This window comes from Salmo salar, chromosome 12 (genome assembly GCF_965601325.2).
Source record: "Salmo salar chromosome 12, fSalSal1, whole genome shotgun sequence".
NCBI classification, from domain to species: Eukaryota; Metazoa; Chordata; class Actinopteri; order Salmoniformes; family Salmonidae; genus Salmo; species Salmo salar.
In genome coordinates this window covers 30,762,311-30,771,163 of record NC_138302.1, presented here as the reverse complement: position 1 = coordinate 30,771,163, position 8,853 = coordinate 30,762,311, and positions in this window count along the sequence as shown.

Below are 8,853 nucleotides of genomic sequence, written 5' to 3'. Positions count from 1 at the left end.
CGCATGATGCATTCACATTGTGGGAAAGCTGAGTGTGAGAAAGAGTGCAGACACAGCAGACGATGCAGCGGGAAGGGACACCCCGGCGAGGGACACCCCGGCGAGGGACACCCCGGCGAGGGACACCCGGTAATGGGATAAGTGGTGGGTTGCAAACGTGTCAACTAGACTGTGAACGCAGTGTTAAGTATGCAAATGAGATGCCAGCCAGTGCCCCGGCATGGGCCATCTAGCCTACCACTGTGACAAACACTGTGTGTGTGAGTGTGAGAGAGAGAGAGCGAGAGAGAGAGAGAGTGTGTGTGAGTCACAGTGAGGGTTAACATACAGTAACATACTATACGGGAAAGAGAGGTTTGGCCTTGATTGTCTGTGGTTGTGCCAGGAAAGGTTGAAGGTCAATTCCATTTCAATTCAGTTCAGTTAAGAGATTCATTGAAAATGTATCTTCAATGAGGTTATTTTCCATGTTTGAATTGAAATTTGAATTCACCTCCTGTATAGTGAAATTGAAATGGAACTGACGCCAACCGAACCCTGGTATCCAGTCAAAGATTATAATGAATATACATTCAACCAACAATGACCTCGTTGCATAGAAATGGAGTTTTATGGATAACGTATGTGTGACTGTCTGGATACTGCTGCAGCTGTCAAAGTTCTCCTGACTTCACAATGAGACACACTATTCACTAGTGAGTATTGTACAGAAGCTCACCATCGCCACATCTCCATGCTATTCAAAACCAAACCGTTCCCACAGTGTATCGTAGCCTTCAGTCACACGCTTGTGATATTTCACCTTCTCATCCAAAATGTATAAAAACACAGGCATACCCAGGATATTCAAATCTTACGACTTTGAGGATTCTCCTCTGGAAGTATAATGCAGCCCTGAGGCAGCTCCGATTGTAGGCTAAAATGGCTGAATAGGAGAGGCAATTCAAGGCGGATATATTTAAAGATGCCATCCACATACTCCCTCTACATCCCTACTAAATCACAGGCAATCTTGGCAGTGCTTTGTGTTTTGTTCTGTGTTTGCATAATCAAAAACCTTGGTCCAATGACGTCGTTGTGGCTGTTCTGCAATGTGTTTATATGTTGTGTTGTGTTGTGTTGGCAGGTGAAGCCTGGTATCACAGTGCAATATTACTCAGTGAGCCAATTTGCACACTGTCTTTTTGATCTGCCAACCTTACAGCAGGAGAGTTTGTTTGGCCCTTTGTCCATAAACAAAAAAGACGGAAAGGGGAAATTTATGGCGAGTGACTGAAAAAGAAAAGTAAGAAAGAAAGGAACGGCTTCTTGATGAAATGGCCGCGACTCTTTTGAAGGAAAGTCAGGGGCCCTTAAGGTTCAGAAGGAAAAACCTGAATTCTCCTCCTCCATCTTTCTTTGTCCTTTCAGCCATTTACATTTACATTTAAGTCATTTAGCAGACGCTCTTATCCAGAGCGACTTACAAATTGGTGCATTCACCTTATAATATCCAGTGGAACAACCACTTTACAATAGTGCATCTAAATCTTTTAAGGGGGGGGGTTAGAAGGATTACTTTATCCTATCCCAGGTATTCCTTGAAGAGGTGGGGTTTCAGGTGTCTCCGGAAGGTGGTGATTGACTCCGCTGTCCTGGCGTCGTGAGGGAGCTTGTTCCACCATTGGGGTGCCAGAGCAGCGAACAGTTTTGACTGGGCTGAGCGGGAACTGTGCTTCCTCAGAGGTAGGGAGGCGAGCAGGCCAGCCCTCTCCACCCCCCTCCTCCATCCTTCCCCTCTCCTCCTCCTACATCCCCTTTCTAATTTTCCCGAGGACTGAGGAGCCTGGCACATGACATTGATTTCCATCAGCGCTTGGAAATAACCTCCGCCTGCAGTTGCTGGGGCAACCTGCATTTACCTTTTGCGTTTTTGCATATTGCTGCAAGTTTTCCATCAGCGTCGGAGAAGGAGGCTGAGGCCGGGACTCATAATAAAGGGAATCGTCGGGATGACAAATGAGCTCAGGTGGGGCGGCGATGTGATGGCAGGGCTGGGGGGAGAAGGGATGGATGAGTGAAGGGGGCAAAGAGAGAAATAGAAACAGATGGGCAGGAGCAGGGGCGCCACAGCAGCTCTCTATTCTGTCATAAGCTGTCTATGTGTTGGTGTGTGTATGTGTGTGTATGTGGGGGGGGTATGGGTGTTACTGATGGCCTTCCAGAGAGACAGCGCGGGGGCGCGCGAGAGAGAGACAGCGCGGGGGCGCGCGAGAGAGAGACAGAGCGCGAGAGAGAGAGACAGAGCGCGGGGGCGCAAGAGAGAGAGAGACAGAGCGCGGGGGCGTGCGAGAGAGAGACAGAGCGCGAGAGAGAGAGACAGAGCGCGGGTGTGCGAGAGAGAGAGACAGAGCGCGGGGGCGCGAGAGAGAGAGAGACAGGGCGCGAGAGAGAGAGACAGAGCGCGGGTGTGCGAGAGAGAGAGACAGAGCGCGGGTGTGCGAGAGAGAGAGACAGAGCGCGGGGGCGCGAGAGAGAGAGAGACAGAGCGCGGGGGCGCGAGAGAGAGAGAGACAGAGCGCGGGGGCGCGAGAGAGAGAGACAGAGCGCGGGTGTGCGAGAGAGAGAGACAGAGCGCGGGGGCGCGAGAGAGAGAGAGACAGGGCGCGAGAGAGAGAGACAGAGCGCGGGTGTGCGAGAGAGAGAGACAGAGCGCGGGGGCGCGAGAGAGAGAGAGACAGAGCGCGGGGGCGCGAGAGAGAGAGACAGAGCGCGGGGGCGCGAGAGAGAGAGAGACAGAGCGCGGGTGTGCGAGAGAGAGAGACAGAGCGCGGGGGCGCGAGAGAGAGAGACAGAGCGCGGGGGCGCGAGAGAGAGAGAGACAGAGCGCGGGTGTGCGAGAGAGAGAGACAGGGCGCGGGGGCGCGAGAGAGAGAGACAGGGCGCGGGAGAGAGAGACAGGGCGCGGGGGCGCGAGAGAGAGAGACAGGGCGCGGGGGCGCGAGAGAGAGAGAGACAGGGCGCAGGGGCGCGAGAGAGAGAGACAGGGCGCGGGGGCGCGAGAGAGAGAGACAGAGCGCGGGGGCGCGAGAGAGAGAGAGACAGCGCGAAAGAGAGAGAGACAGCGCGAAAGAGAGAGAGACAGCGCGAAAGAGAGAGAGACAGCGCAAAGAGAGAGACAGCGCGAAAGAGAGACAGCGCGAAAGAGAGAGAGACAGCGCGAAAGAAAGAGAGACAGCGCAAAAGAGAGAGACAGCGCAAAAGAGAGAGAGACAGCGCGCACGCGAGACAGCGCAAGAGAGAGACAGCGCAAGCGAGAGAGACAGCGCAAGAGAGAGAGACAGCGCAAGAGAGAGAGACAGCGCAAGAGAGAGAGACAGCGCAAGAGAGAGAGACAGCGCAAGCGAGAGAGAGCGCAAGCGAGAGCGCAAGAGAAAGAGACAGCGCAAGAGAGTGCAAGAGAGAGAGCGATAGAGAGGAGAGACAGTGTAAGAGAGAGTGCGTCAGAGAGAGAGAGAGCAAGAGAGCGAGAAAGAGAGTGTGAGAGAGAGTGCAAGAGAGAGAGATAGAGAGAAGGAGAGACAGTGTAAGAGAGAGTGCGTCAGAGACAGAGAGAAACAGTGCAAGAGAGAATGTGAGAGATGTATTATAGGTATTTGCCATCATTCCAAATAGTAGTGGTATGGGTAGTAGGGTGATGATGATGGTAGTTGTAGTACTGATGTAATGCTGAAGATGACAGTTATTTAGTTATAAGTTAGTTATAGTTTCATTTTCCATGTTTAGCTTTTTATATTTATTACATTTCTACTATATTGTTGTTATTTTTGTATTTAATTTTGTATCATTATTTACAACCATTCTTACAATGTATATTGTACACATTGTTGCTTTGGCAATATTGACACAATGTTTTTCATGCCAATAAAGCAGCTTGAATTTGAAAAAAGATTTGAGAGAGAGAGAGAGAGAGAGAGAGAGAGAGAGAGAGAGAGAGAGAGAGAGAGAGAGAGAGAGAGAGAGAGAGAGAGAGAGAGAGAGAGAGAGAGAGAGACAGCGCGAGAGAGAGAGACAGCGCGAGAGAGAGAGAGAGCGCGAGACAGAGAGAGAGCGCGAGAGAGAGAGAGAGCGCGAGAGAGAGAGACAGCGCAAGAGAGAGAGAGAGACAGCGCGCGAGAGAGAGACAGCGCGAGAGAGAGACAGCACGAGAGAGAGAGAGAGACAGCGCGAGAGAGAGAGAGACAGCGCGAGAGAGAGAGAGACAGCGCGAGAGAGAGAGAGACAGCGCGAGAGAGAGAGAGACAGCGCGAGAGAGAGAGAGAGCGCGAGAGAGAGACAGCGCAAGAGAGAGAGACAGCGCAAGAGAGAGAGACAGCGCAAGAGAGAGAGAGACACATCACCACATCTCATGTTACACGTCTCTTCAACTCTCTGGGGATTGAGTACACCATGTTCCTCCACTCTCTGGGGATTGAGTACACCATGTTCCTCCACTCTCTGGGGACTGAGTACACCATGTTCCTCCACTCTCTGGGGATTGAGTACACCATGTTCCTCCACTCTCTGGGGATTGAGTACACCATGTTCCTCCACTCTCTGGGGATGGAGTACACCATGTTCCTCCACTCTCTGGGGATTGAGTACACCATGTTCCTCGTCTGAGGGATAGCCTGCAGTAGCACTGGCTGCTGTTTTTGTGTGTTTGTGGTGCCCAGGTCATCTGCAGTGACGAGTGACCTTTGAGTCTACTCTGGGGTTGATTACATTCATCTACTGTTGTTGGTCATGTCATACATTGGTCCAGCGTGGAGGGTGGGTTGTGGTGGCGGAAGGGTACGTGTGTGTGTGACAGGGACACAGAGTGGGTGGGGGGGGGGGCATAATGGGGTCAATGAGTCAGCGGAGCGTCAGCCAGGAGGGCTAGTGGCGGTTCGCTCGAGACATCCTGAGAACTTGACCTCTTCACCTTGTATCAACACCCCAGTCAAAGTGCAGCCAGGGAGAAAATTAATTTCTTATTACCTGATTATATTATTAGGTTTGGCTTGGAGTGTCTGTTAAATATTCCACATCAGCGTTTCATCAGCAGCAGGGCAGACCAGGGCTGAGGCTGGGAGGGGAGGGCTGTAATCACCTGAGCCGTCCCCATGAATATAAAGACTGGTGTTGGCAATATGCTGGCAGAAAGTCATTATCTGGAGCGCTATTCCCTCTACTCTACACTCGGCAGGCGTGCACACACACACACACACACACACACACACACACACACACACACACACACACACACACACACACACACACACACACACACAAATCAATGCCCATTCTTTCACAATGGGTCCGGGGAGTTCTGCTCGAGCATCTAGGCGCACACACCCACACGGACACACACCCACACGGACACACACCCACACGGACACACACACAAACCCACACGTGCCGTGGGCTTTCTTTTAAATAAACTTGAGCTTACTGGATACATCAAGCCAGCCCTTGGTCCTCTTTTCGTTCTTTCATTCCCCCGCTCCTCTCCTCCAAAAAGCGAGGGTTAAAGACATGTGCCTCTGAGCCCCCCCACCCACCAAGATGCTTGCCAACATTCCACAAACACACCACCCTCATGACGGAAGTTTGAGAGGCATTAGAGAGGAGGGAAAATGAAAAATGATATTTTTAAGACCGCCCCTGGCAGCAACAACCCAACAAAATAAATAATGAAATATACACAGCAGAAGAAAGATGGACATTTCTAGGCTTAAATCAAATCGGGTTATGTACCCATGGCTCAAAATAGACTGATAAGAGCTTTAAGGGGGGTAGGGTAAACAAAATGGATCATTACCAAATTCACGAGGTCCAGAAATCCCAAACGTGGGTCTGTATCTTCCTACAGGGCAATGCTATTATTTTTCTCTACCCGGCAACAAATCTGTGTGCTCAGTGACCAAGTCTCAGGAAAAGGGTACATTTGCATACAGTCCATAAGGAAGCAAAAATCTGATCATATAAATGTAAATAAGGCGAGCTTAACTTATATTTTCCTTGAAAAAACTGTGATAGGATGAGTGAGAGAGGGGTGGATGGAGTGGAGAGGGCTCAGAGAGGGCTGATGAATCAGAATATGCATTAGTGTCAGAAATAAATTAGCTTCAGCCCATGGTGAGGGTAAACAGGTAGGAGGGTGTAATACTACCGATATACAGCAGGGGGCAGTGTAGCAACACTATCAGCAGAGCAATAGCAAATACGCATGAGTACGGTCAATAAATGAATCCCTACCAAAACATAGGCTGTGAACTCTTAAAATGAATAACAACCTGTCCATTGTCCCCCAAATAAACTACATTCACAGATTTTGCTCCAAAAAGAAAAAATTGCAGCAGCAATTTGCTTCAGTTTCACAAAAAGAACAGTTGTACCGTGCATTCCTGCACTACAGTGTGTGATGTGACTGCCCAGAGAAAAACATCAATCTTCTGAGGAAATGAAAGGACACAGCCTGAAGCACCGCTGCCCATCTTAGACGGCAAGTGACAAAAATACAATCTGCGTGGATGCCAACCTGGTCCGTCCGTATGACTGCCTATTTCATTGACATGACTTTCACGGCACCATTTCCTCCGGTTTTTGTCCTTGGTCTATGTGGCCACCCTTGGCTTGCACCTGCCCACCCCTTACCATCCCCCTACTCCCATCTCAATACAAACAGCCTTGGTAGGGTTGGCCCCTTGTCTCTCTACTTCATTGTTTGTGATTTAATATGCACCCCGCCATCCTTAACACATTCCACTGGAGCTGGCTGCATGCCAACAGTCCCACCCTCCTACCCTCACCCACCCCTATGGCCTCACAGTGTGCACGCCCACCCATACATCACCCACGTCCCCGTAGGGGACCCCAGGGACGGAAAAGAGGACAAACTGAGGAAGACAATACACTCCGTTTCAAGTGTTGACGATACATGAGGAGAAAGCAAGCTCTCCTTCACTTGGCTCAAGGACGGTGAAGCGAAAGCTGCACATTTCGCCTGCCAGTGTAACCAAACCTGAGACTTTGCAAAGCGTCTGTGACATCACAGAACCACTGCATTCTTGCGTCCGTCTGTGATTTCACTCTCAATTTGTCTTGCTCTCGTCACACACCACATTACTACAGTGTTAGCTTTACCCTCCAACCAATGAGCCAGTGTGGTCCATTAGTCCCCAAAGCAGGCCCTGGGCAGCTCTTTTGTTCCACTCTTTTAGCTCCCTGTTTCTATCCGAAAACAGCAAACACTCACAACATTCACTAAGCTAAACAACCCTCCACCTCCCTGGAGATGCAGCATGCCTCATCCTTGCTTCCTGTGTGTGTGGTGCCAAGTTTAATCAAATATGCAGCTGTCTTTTAATCAAAACTAGGCTAATTTGTATACAGGCAGGGCGGGGGCGGCAGCCCCTCCTCTCCGAGGGCCGTCTGAGGGCTGGCTACGAGCCAGGAGATGGAAGCCCAGGGAGTGTCCTGACGTGGTTATGAATGCCGGTAATGAGGTGTGTGTGTTTGTCGATGGGTGATGGAGGGGGTGATAACATGGCTGGAAACAAGCAAAATCAGAATTAAGCTAACGAACAGATGGACGATGGGGCATTAACATAGATCAACAACAAACAGGGGTACGGAACTCTCAGACGTTCGGGGAGCGGGGCTCTCAAGGGTAAAGTGTGCAGAATAAGGGGGCGACTGGGTGTCTGTGGGGGGGGGGGGGTTCCTGCCGCCACCGGACGAACCCGGGGTGTCGAAAACCACCCAAAACACAGATTTTCAAGCGGCTTATTAACAAACGGCGAGGGACAGAAAAACAAAACATTCATGCATGCTTTAAATGAGATGCCATTAACAATCCTGCAATTAATTAGCGACAAATTACCTTGTGTTGATTATTTGCGTCGGGCGGGGGGAGAGGAGAGGGCGTGGCTGGCGATCTTTTGTTTTGGTGGCGATCGTTTGTTTAGGCTTGAATGAGCTGTTTTTCACAGACGACGAGGATGGGGAGTAGTGACGACAGACTGACTAGACTGACTTCTCCTGTGCTGCGTGTCTGAACCTCCGGAAGAGAGACCGATGAGACTCACTGAGGAGGACGTGGGCAAGTTAAAGCTGGGAGAAAAGAGAAGGAAATTCTCTCTGGTGCAATATTACCAATACAGACAGTGTATCAGCCTATCAACTCTGCCTAGCAACGGCATAGCGAGCAATCAGTACGACTACATGCAGAGTGATTGTAGAGGCACCAGACAGTCAACACTGTGACTGTATGCACGCCATCTTCCCTCTCTACCACCCAAACAACGCTTCCTCTATACGACGACACGTCTGTCTATATACGATGACAGGATTCAGAAGTGAACCGTCTCGGTGCCAAACGACCATGGCACCATGCCACATTAAAGCAATATGTTGTGAATACGGCGTGGCTGGCAGACTGGCACGCAAGGATGCCGTATATGAGTCCCTATAGACCGAACCCCCTGTTACACTTGGCATGAGTACCAACGTTGACTCAGCACTGGAGGGAAAAGGTGAGGTTTGGTCCGTTCCCCTTGATGAACGCCACCTTCAGCTCGACATTGGCGCTCACGACGCCATCCCTCACTCTCTCATAGCGTAGTTTCTCATGACAGACTGACTGTTAACATAAATGTTAACAAAAATCAAGATTTAGTTCTGGGTTACCCAAGATTATCCATTGCATGTATTTAGTAACACAACTATCAATTTCAATGCTTTATTTATGACAAAGAAATCATTGCATTCCCAAAGCAACAATATTGAACTATCCGACTAACTCCCATCCACTACAAAAGGCACAGATAGTCAACCACAGAGCACACA